Genomic DNA, 11,551 nt, shown 5'->3' on the forward strand with positions numbered 1-11,551 from the left:
TCCCATATATATATGAATATCAACATCATAAAGTCCTAGAGGTCCCATATCTAGATCTAGCACTATGTTTCTACATTGAAGGTCTCTTATTGCTCTCTAATTTCAGTGAACTTTATTTCAGTACTACGGTCACATGGTTTCATGGAATATGTGAAAGTACTTACTGACATTCTCTTCTCAACTGATCTAATTCCTTGCTTATTACTTCTATCTCCTTGTTCCCCCTCCTCTATCTTCTTTGCTTAGATATAGCGAACCCCTCACCTGCCCAGAATCCAATCTTTTCCTGTGCAAAGTTACCAGTCTTCGACCCCATATCAGTGTTTTTCTCACCGAATTATGGTATTAACATTACTGCATGTCTGCAATCATTATTTTTTCTAATAAGAAAATTAGTGTGCATATTGTCACCCTCCGAACTCAATGCGTAACAAATGTTATATATCTGTAGAGTGAACCATACAAACATGCAAGACTACATATCAAATCATAATAATCTCAAAGTAATAATAATAATTCTTCAATTCTCAAAAATTAATTTAATCAAGATCTGAATAAATCATTCTCAGAATCAATTGTCCCAAAGTAACATAATTCAAATTATGCTAACTAATTATTATTATTATTCAAATTGAATAAAATATTCAGACTAAACTAAACTAGTCTAACTAAGGTAAACTAGAAATCCAAATAATTACAATTATCTCCAGCAGATAGCACACACCTCTAAGTCCTAAGCAATCATGATTCAGAATTTAAAAAATAGAAAAATAAAAAATAATGTCCTACACCAGCCCAGTAAGGAACATAATACATCAAAGTGGGGTCTGAGCATGCCAAGCAAATAAATAATCAAATAGCATGCTTTAGATTGGGAATAAATAAAATTTCGAATAATATATACATTTCTTTCAAATTTTATTTTTTTATAAACTGATACTAAACCTAATAGTAGACTTGGTCATGTCGCCCAATGGCATGGGTCAAATAGCAAACACAAAGTGCACCAAGTACCAGATAATAGATATCATTATTCTAATCATCGTTAGCTAAGTGTCGAAACTAGTTTCACAAATTACAAATTAACAAGACCGACGAATAATCTCTATTGGCGGGGCCAGATCATAGCTATGTTGAGAATACATATATAAAACAAATTTCATAATTTACGTGGTCATATTATCTAAATTTCATCTTACAAGAATATAATAAAAATAATATATTTTAAAATAATTACAACTGTAATAATAAGATACCTGACTCGTTTAATTAAATATAAAATAAAGATCACGATTAAATTTAATAAACTAATTATAATTTTACTAAAGATTAGAAACTACACTTTGAAGTATTATGTTACTTACCTCTTCTTGTTTTTAAATTTCACTTCAGTTAGGCAAGTCAGCTTCACCTATTCAAGCTATTAAATCTAAGATCAACAACTTCGAAACTCAAGATAACTGAGAATAGGTTAAAATTGGGCAAACTAATCCAATTAGGGGCACTGCAAAGTGTATGGGTTCAAATCTGAACCAAGGTAAAGAAAAGATAGGGTCGGCCAAGCGGCGATACCAATCTAGGTCGGTCCAAACAAGATGAACTCAACTAGTCAAGATCAAACATAGTTTAGATGACTCCATGAAAGTCAATGATGACCGAATTTCAAAGAAACCTGACAAAGACCTTGGTAGGGGGCCGGCCTCTTGCCTAGGTACTGGGACAGTTTAGGGCCCCAGCCTTAGGGTCAACTTAGACCCCGAATAGAAGGAAGATATGGCTTACACTAGGATCCCTAAGTCTTGCTTAGAGAGAGAAAGAGGGAGAAAAGAGAAAAGAGAGAGAGTCTCAATCCGGGTTCAATCAGGGGTTTAGGTTTTATTGTTAGTGGTATAAATCATCATTGCATCTGCTCCTTGGCTAGAAAAGAGAAATTAACAACTAGCGAAGAAACTCAGAATTTCTCTTTTTTAATAGAAATTAATAAATAAGAGAATTAAAGATTGGAAGAAGAACCTAAAGGAATAAGAAGAAAACAAGGAGAAAGAGAGGAAAGAGAAGGAAGAGAAGAAAGGGAAGTGTTATATGGCAGTTAAGCTTGATATGGAAAGGGCTTACGATCGGATGCGGTGGGGTTTCCTTAGGCAGGCTCTGGCGAGGCTAGGATTTCATGAGACTTGGATAGCATGGATTATGGGATGCACGCAGGGGCCATCCTTTTCCATCCTGGTTAATGGCTCATCTTCGCCTTTCTTCCAGTCCACAGTAGGGCTTCGACAGAGATGCCCTCTGTCCCCCTATTTGTTTATTATTTGTGCAGATGTGCTGTCCCGGGCCCTCTAGGCTGCATGTCGAGAGTAGGCCTTGGAGGCCTACATCCTAGCCCCTGGTGCCCAACTGATTTTTCATCTTCTCTTTGCACATGACTGCCTCCTCTTAGTTAGGGTGAGGATGAGGGATGCGCGGGCCTTTAGAAGGATTCTGGAAGACTTTTGCGTGGCTCACGGGCAAAGGGTGAACCTACTTAAGTCCACCATTTGCTTTAGCCCAAAGACGAAGCGGCAGGTGAGGCAGAAAATTAGGGGGTTCTTTGGCATGAGGGAGCAAGTGGAGTTGTGGAGCTACCTGGGCGTCCCTGTCACTGGTAGGAGATTGCAGGTAGGGGAGTGTGGCAGTATGGTGCAGCGTGTCCAAGAGCATCTAAAGGGTTGGAGAGCGACCTCTCTATCCATGATGGGCAGGCTGACGCTAGTCAGGTTAGTCCTTTGTTCAATACCAATACACCTTATGTCCAATACAGTGGTTCCAAAAATCGTGTTGGGTAGGATAGAGAGGCTACTCCGGGTTAGCACAGGGTGCATTTGTTAGCTTGGGAGGCGGTCTGTATGCCAATCTGTGAAGGAAACTAGGGGTGCAGTCCCTCCGCATCAGGAGAGAGGCTTTGATTGCTCGGCGCACGACTAGGTGGATCCTAGAGAGGCAATGCTTCTGGAGTCAGATGATGATGGCCCGGTAAGGTCCGGTAGGAAGGGGCACGCTTGTTCGGAGCAGCCAGAGATGCTCCTTCATCTGGCGTGAGATCAGCAAGTATGTGCCCCTGATTCTGGCACACTCCAGATAGTTGATTGGTGATGGGCGTAGCGTGGATGTGATGGAGGACTCATGGTTGGATTCAATCCCGGTGGGACTCTGACTGACGACGGTTAATGTCAAGGCCGCGGAGGGTCTTCTGGTGAGTGACCTTCTTCGGCCAGAGGGGGCGGGGTGGGATCCCCACCGCGTCAGCCTGCTGTTTAGGGAGCACCTTGCGGAGAGGGTACGGTCTATTCCCATGTCGGGGAGGACCAGCCCTGATATGAGGGTTTGGGGCGTGACTTCCAGTTATAGAGCCAGAGTGGAAGACCTTTACCATGCTATTCACGAGGAACAGCACCACGAGGTGGACTGTACCTGGGTCTGGCGGTTCGGCCTCCATCCGAGGGTGGCCATGTTCCTCTAGAAGGTGGCGTGGGGTCGGTTGCCAATGAGATCGGTGCCGGGCGGTCAGGGCTGGGCATCCAGACCTAGTGTCCTGACTGCCAAGTTGAGGAGATAGTAGATCATGCTTTTTTCTAGTGTGAGCGTGCCAGGAGGGTTTGGGGGCTCATCGCACTCTCGCCGGATGTGCGAAGTGGGGCTGATTCCTTCTTGTTAGCTCTCAGGCTATGAGCTTCTGCCCCTCCTTTTCAACAGGTGGCCATCGAGGCAACCTATAATAAATGCCTATCAAATTTGGTTGGCTAGAAATGCCTAAACCTTTGGTAAGAGGTGTCCTCCCTCTCGTTTCGTTATGGAGCAGACACGGGTTCAAGCTTTCGAGATTGTCCAGGTCTTTCGGTCAGATGGATCCTTGATAGCTTGAGGCACCTAGGGCTCTTCCTCTGCAGTTGCAGTACCTCAGACGATGGTTATCACCTGGGAGCCCCCACTTCCGAGTTTTCTCATGGTTAATTTTGGCAGATGTGTTTTGGAGGGTGGTAGGAGGGGAGGTGGGACTTTTGTCATCAGAGGCTCGGGCTCGAGAGTAGTTGCTATTGGTGGGCGCTAGATTTTTGAGGTCTCGGTCCCATAGGCTGAGTTCAGGGCAGCTTGGCTGGGGCTGGGCCATGCCCGATGTGTCCTAGGTTCTAGAGCAGTTCTCCTTGAGGGGGACTCAGCTACAATGATCAGCTGGATTACGGAGAGCATCGGTAGTGTGCACGGGTGCCACCCCCTGTTGCGTGATATTAGGGACATGGCCGAGGGCGTGGAGTTATAGGCCAGGCATGTCTTCAGAGAGGCGAATGGGGTTGCGGACTGGGTGGTTTCGTATATAGCCGACCACTCCGAGAGTACCCTATGGAGTAGGGAGAGGGAGTTGCTTATGGCACTTCACGGTTTGCTATTTTCTGATTTTGTTAGATGCATTCGTACTAAGTTTATATGAATTATCCGGTTAACCAAAAAAAAAGAAAGGAAAAGAGGGGGTGGTCGTCCGGGGGTGGCTTGGTGAGCTCATCGGGGGTCGACGACAAGCAGCCACAATGGCGACACCGATTGGGGATGATGGGGACAGTTGGGTGAACAGAAGAAGCAAATAAAAAGAGGAACGGGGCAGCGTCCCCTAGCTACCATAGTGGCAGTTTTCTTGGCCAAGAAAGAAACAAGAGGAGATGGGGCTCACCGACGAACAACAATGGCGACGAATTTTGGCTGACAACAGCGAGTTTTGGAGAGTTTTGTGGCGGCAATGCTCAGAATAGAGGAAAGAAAATACAACAATCAGGTTTAGAGATAAATAGGATAGGTTTTGAGGGTGGTGGAACTCAGCTACGGTGACGCGATGGTCACGAAAGGTGAGGAAGAAAGCGACAAGATGGCTTGACGGTGATCAAACATGATGAAGGGGACTTAAAGGAGTTTTGGTTGGGGTTAGTTCGGCAGTCGCTGCTCCTATCCATAGATCCTGATGCCGATTGTATGTGACCAAATGACCGATGTTGGTTCAACAATCTTTGTGGAGTCGTCATAGCAGAGCCATCACCGATTGCAACTCCGCGGCCTTATCCACCCAACTGCCAACGGATCGGGTAAGGGAACACAGTTCCTCTATTTCAATCCCCCTCCTCATTTTTTTTGATTTTTTTAGATTGAAGTCAGTGGGCATTACCGACTTCAATCTTGGTCGGGCCTAATAGGGCCAATTCTCATACATATAGACTTTCACTAATTGCCGGAGCTTGGAGAATATTTGGGGTGATTTTGTTGTAGCATTATATATTACCATTTATTAGCATGGTTGGAATAACGTTGAGTATGCCCTTCGTTATATGGTTTACCTTCGATTAATGCTACTTATGTCATTTACATGGCCTTATCATATATGAAAAGCTTGAAACAAGTACTGTTTTGAGCATAAGCCTAAGAATCTATTTGGCAAGCCATTATAACAGTAGAACACTTGCAACTTTAAAATTCCTTTTCACCTACATCAATTGTTCACCAAAGATACTTGGGAAGCATGGGTTTCCTTCTTCTTCTACATCTTCTCTCCTGGGTCTTGGTGTCCCCCACAATATGGATGGCTAATGGAGTCTTCAAACATGATAAGGCAAGCTCGACTTTTGTCATTGTTGTTACCAAATCTGGATCCATGACATGAGCTGCTTCCAGTGATCTGCAAGATAACAAATAAGGTTAGAGAGCTCACCGGATTGGTTTTAGCCAGACCCTCCATACTAAAGTCAAAAAGAATTGTTTTGATGGAAGATGGGGAAGAAGAAGAAAGTAAAAAAGAATAGAGAGCTTAGTGAAGGTGGTCCTAGGGATGCTTCAATTTTTGAAGGATTGAACCGCTCCTTTTCACAAAGGGTCATTGGGTTTATTTATAACTATAGGGGCCCAAATCTCCTGCGAATTATATTTTAATAGTCTATTGGTATAACTGTCTAGGATCTGGCATAACCACCAACAGATTCGATGTAACCGCTGAGGCTATTATGATAATCTTTATCCTCGGCTTGATGGAGGGAACATACTTCTATGCATGGAAAAATCGGCTACCAAGCTAGGGAGGTTCAGGTTGGCTTGGAGTAGATGCCAACTTGAGGAAATCTGAGCTATGGTGTTTCTTGTCGGATAACACAATCTTGGAGGTCTTCTAATATGCTTGTCCTACTTTTTTGGTTCAGTCGAGGTCGACTTGGTCCGGCTACATGGGACACTATATTAGTTTGGAAATGGATTAATCCAATTGTATTACATCATTAAGTTTATTTTCCACCACAACAGTCATTATCAAAGATTGTACAGACCATGCTCGCTTTGCTATATTAGCATGTTCTAAGCAAAACTTAAAGGTACATGGAAGGGTCTTAGCATGTTTGTCGAAGATTTCAATGGAACTTAGATCTTGTTAGAAGGTGACTCCAATGTCATGGACTAACTCCAATACCAATGACATGAGCTCCATTCCCTCCCATGATATTTTATGTGGTCGGAATGCAAATATTTTAAAGCCTCACACATTTTTTTGGAAGGAAATCAATGTTTACCTAACTGGGTCGAACTGCCCAGTTTAGCCCATATCGGGCCAACCCGACGGGGCACCGAGTTGGTTCATCCATATTTTTCGAAACCAGCTTCAAACTATCCAGAACCAGTCACGAACTACATAGACTCGGTCCGAACCAGCCGATTCCGTGTAGAATTAGTGCAAACCATCTAGTTCGCACCGAGTCGGACCGATTCCGAACTTGTCCCCCTTCCCTGTCTCTTCTTTTGCTTTTAAAGAAAGTTTGGGAAGGCCGGAGAATTCTCGAGCATTCCCAACGTATCCAAAGAACACCCGCTTCCCTCTTGTGGACAAAAATACACCAATTCAATACAATTAAATGAGGATCCAACCCAAAATAAGGTATGTTTCCTCTCTCCCCATCTCATTTTCTTTTTTTTAGGCCAAAAAATACTTCAAAATTCGCAAAATGAGGAAAACTCATGCCAAAACTTTTGATTTTAGCATAATTTCATGATATGCTGTAGATCTATAGATGGTCTACAAAATCGCATAAAATTTTTTAATTTTTGGATTATATATAATTTTTAAAATTAAAAAAATATTTTTTTAATTAAAAAATAAATAAATAAAATAAAATTTTTAAAAAATGTAAAATAAAAAGTGTATTTAGAGACATACAAGCAACTTTCTATCTCAATTTGGTGTGTATGTATTCAAGTTTTGATACAATCAAGGCCTAAATTTTGAAAATTGCGAAATCAGTAGCCTTTGATATATGCACATGACCCTAAAAAAATATATATAGCATTCATGGTAGGGTTCTACATAGATCCAAACTCAAATTAAATTTTTTAAATATTTATATTTAAAAATTATTTTTAAATTTAAAAATAATTAAAAATAGATAATTAATACCAAAAATTATGAAACAATAGTAGTAATTATTCTAGTAGTATCTTTTGAAGTAAAAATTATATTTTTCTGAATTTATGGTATTTAAGTATATTTTTAAATTTAAAAATTAATATAAATATACAAAAAATTAAAAATATAAAAAATTAGTACTATATATTAGATAAATCAGATATATTTTCTAAAGTAATTTATTTTAACTATAATGAAATTTTAGTATTTTTAAATAATTGATAAACTGACGTACTTGATAAACCTACAAGAATAAAACTAACAAAAAAGAAGACAGAGCATGACATTAGTTGGGATCATATGCAAATGCGCTTGGTCAACACTACTAGAAGTGTAATTGGTGCAATACAGAGTTCAAGAAATAAGGAGTAACTAAGTTGAAGTAGCACCTAGCTGATGGTTACCTCGATGTATCTATGTGCCAAAACTATCCACAAGAGGTTCGACAGCTAATGAAGAAGCACCTCACTAATTTTAGAGCACCTAAGAAGAGGAATGCCAAGAAGGAGGTGGAGGTGGACAGTCGAGTAGCAGAGCCACCTTTCTTCACTTTAGGGAGTCAGAGAAGGTGTCCACTCCAGACGACGAGGAGGCATAGGGCTCTACACAGGTGAGCTTAGATGATCAGTGGCAGGAGAATGAGGTGTCCAAGTATAGGGCTCCATTTGGGCCCTCACACTATGAGTCAGGCTTCTGTTCTGCGACCAGCAGGGTAGATCTAGAGTTTAGGAGAACCTCTTCAATTAGGGAGGCCGTCATCAGAGATGGTGATCATATTGCATCTATGCTGGGGGCATTTGGTAGCAGAAAGAAGTCCTCCAGAAAGATTGTACCAGGAGCCGCCATCCATAATTTAGATCTGCATGCCTTTTCTAGTAAAGATTCAAAGCATTAGAGGATTGACACAATGCTAAAGAAGGATATGTGGTGAGCTATTGGATTCTGGTTCCACTTCAGCCACATTCCAGCGAATGCAACAGACAATATATACTATAGATATGTCATTTCCCACATACATGCTGTCGGACCTGGTGTAAATCCTTCAGGACCGAAGGACATCTATGGTGTGCTTCTTGACAACAATAAGGAAGAGCTAGATAAGTAGATTGCCTCATAAAATAGCAAGTGGGCCACATATGGACTAACGATAATGTGTGATAGTTGGACCAATCCTACCAGGCAAAGCATCATCAACTTCTTAACATATATTGATACGAAGACTTTTTTACACAAGTCAATTGATGCTACCTATCAGGTGCACGATACCATGTACTTCCTCAAATTAATAGAGGAGGTGATTGATAGGTAGGAGAGGAGAATATCGTGTAGGTCATCACTAATAATGGGCTATAATATAAGGCCTCTAGGGAGATCTTGATAGAGTGGCAGCCGCATATTTTTTAGACCTCATATACTGCACATTGTATTAACCTCATGTTAATAGACATTGCTAAGATTTGTAGGGTGTAGTAAACAGTAAAGATAACCTAAACTAACACCAGATATATTTATAACCATATATGGGTCCTATCACTCATGAGAATATATGTAGGGGGAGAGATCTTGAGACTACGTGTGACAATGTTTGCTACCAAGTATGTTACACTTGATAGGCTTTTGGAGAGGAAAGAAGCCTTACGTCAATGTTTGTCAATCTTGAATAGCAGTTTGTCAGTCTTGAGTAGCAGAAAAGTAGATTTGCAAGGGCCAACACTGAGGGGAGCACTATTAAGGACTTGGTAACAAGCCAGACATTCTAGCAGTGGGTCGAGAAAATAGTGAAGGCAATCAAGTCATTGTATAAAGTATTTCGGGCCATGGACAGTGAGAGGTACCCCAGATGGGCTTCTCATATCATATGATGGAGAAAGCAATGAATCAGATTAGGGAACCAAATCTGAGACATGCCCAAAAGTACATTGACATCATTAAGCAATGACCGGACTACCAGATGGGTAGAAACTTACATCTACTAGATAAGCAAGAACATTATAAATTATACAACATGTACTTATATAATTTTACTAAAATAATTATGAACTCTATCTGCAGCTTACTACCTGAATGCAAAGTTTTAGTACACCTACCTAGAATCGATATAAATAACGAATATATGTCTGCTCTAAGTAATGTGATTTACAAGATGGAGCTTGATCTAGAAGTCACGGCTCTATGTTTAGAAGATGTAGGTTAACTTAAGTAACATATGTAAGTTAGTTGGTATCTTCAATTATTAACATATTACAATATGATTTTTTTACAGACCAAAATATTTATAAAGAGCACTGACAGCTTTGGAGTCTCAACAGTTGTTATAAGTAAAAAAAAGTATAAATCCAGGTGTATTACATATCAACAATAACTATTATATAATGTTAGATGGTTACTAATATGATACTATCTTATATGTATTTTTTTTAAAATATTTTTACAGCTGAATGGTGGACTCATTTTGATTTGTCTATGAAGAATCTTAAGCGATTAGCTATTTGGATCCTCTTCCAGATCGACTCCTTAAGTCTCTATGAGTATAACTGGTCTACTTTTGTCCTCATCCATAGTAAGTAAAGGAACTGTCTGACATAGAAGCACCTCAATGATCTTGTATATGTTCACTACAATCTGAGGTTGAGGCTAGAGTGCATTCAGGAGGAAGTGGAGTTAAAGTACACAAATCAGATCTATAATGCTTTCATTGACGATGACGATGATTATATAATCAAATGGCTTGTGGGCCAATATTAGGACCTGGAGCTTGATGAGCAAGGATCGTCTCCACAATCGGCCAGTTTCGTAGCCAACGAGGCTAGGATCGATGTAGGGTAATGGGCAGATCGCAACATTCCACCTATGCTTCTAGCTAACCAGCCACAGCCATAGGGGTCACTAGAGAGCCGATCATCATATGACTCTTTGTCCGAGATATCTTCTTAGAGATATAATTGAGAGTCGCTTAAACAAGGCCACCATACTACTCAATTGACTCAGTTAGGAGGGTGACATTCATCTTTCCAACATAGATAGGTAGAGAGGGACACAAAGGGTAAACAGGCAGCTGCTCAATGCAGCAAAAAAAATGGCAGTTGCAGCCCCGATGGAGAGTGTGGAGGAGGAATCAATTCACTGAGATTTAGAGACTAGGAACAACGGCGATGATAGTTCTAATGGTCATAGATCTACTGGCCAGAAAGAGAGTGGAGGTAATAAGACCACCGTTTATGAGACACAGCTATAAGGTGGTATTCGATTCACCGATGAGTTCCAATTTATACATGCTATATAGGATAAGGACCACAGTGTACGATCTAGTAGAGCCCACGAGTCTACAATTACATATAGAAGATGACTTTCTCAAGGTCATTCAGAAGGATACGATGACCTTGCACATGAAGTAGGATCCATAAACATATCAGATTTTGACTTATATACTGGATTCTATTACCTACAGTCACAAGTAGCCTATGATCCATATGGATACGAATATGGATATGATGCATTTGAGATATTATCTTCTAGTGGCTATTATCCTATGCAACCCAAAGCATCTTATAGGTCGGATTTTGCTGCCGACATATTCGTATAGTCCCCTCCACAACTGTATTATCAGCCAAAGAATGCCTTTCAGAGATAGAGCTTCAGCAAAAGATCCGAAAGTGCTTATAACCTAGAGCATATTTCTTATGGGATGAACATATAGGATTACAATGTCGTTTGGTTAGAGGAATGGGCTGATGTGCCTTCTAACTATGCTAATGATCAGAATATCTACAAGAGGTATTGCTACTTGACGAAGTTTTAGATATCAATATATATGTGATTCTTTAAATATATGTAATTGATAGTATTATTTTATATTTTCTATTTTACTAGTTGATTTTAGGATATTTCATGTTACTTCTTATAGCATGCAATATCTCACTTATTATTTTATGTTTTGTATTACTTTAAAACAACAAAATGCATCATTTAGATTATACCGGAATCATAGAAATACAAAAAATATCAAAAAATATCAAATTATACTTAAAATTAGTGAAAAAATCCAAAAAAATATTACTAATTAAACCAATCTAAAAAGCTTAAAAAAATGGTATG

Source organism: Phoenix dactylifera, unplaced genomic scaffold (genome assembly GCF_009389715.1).
Source record: "Phoenix dactylifera cultivar Barhee BC4 unplaced genomic scaffold, palm_55x_up_171113_PBpolish2nd_filt_p 000194F, whole genome shotgun sequence".
NCBI lineage: Eukaryota > Viridiplantae > Streptophyta > Magnoliopsida > Arecales > Arecaceae > Phoenix > Phoenix dactylifera.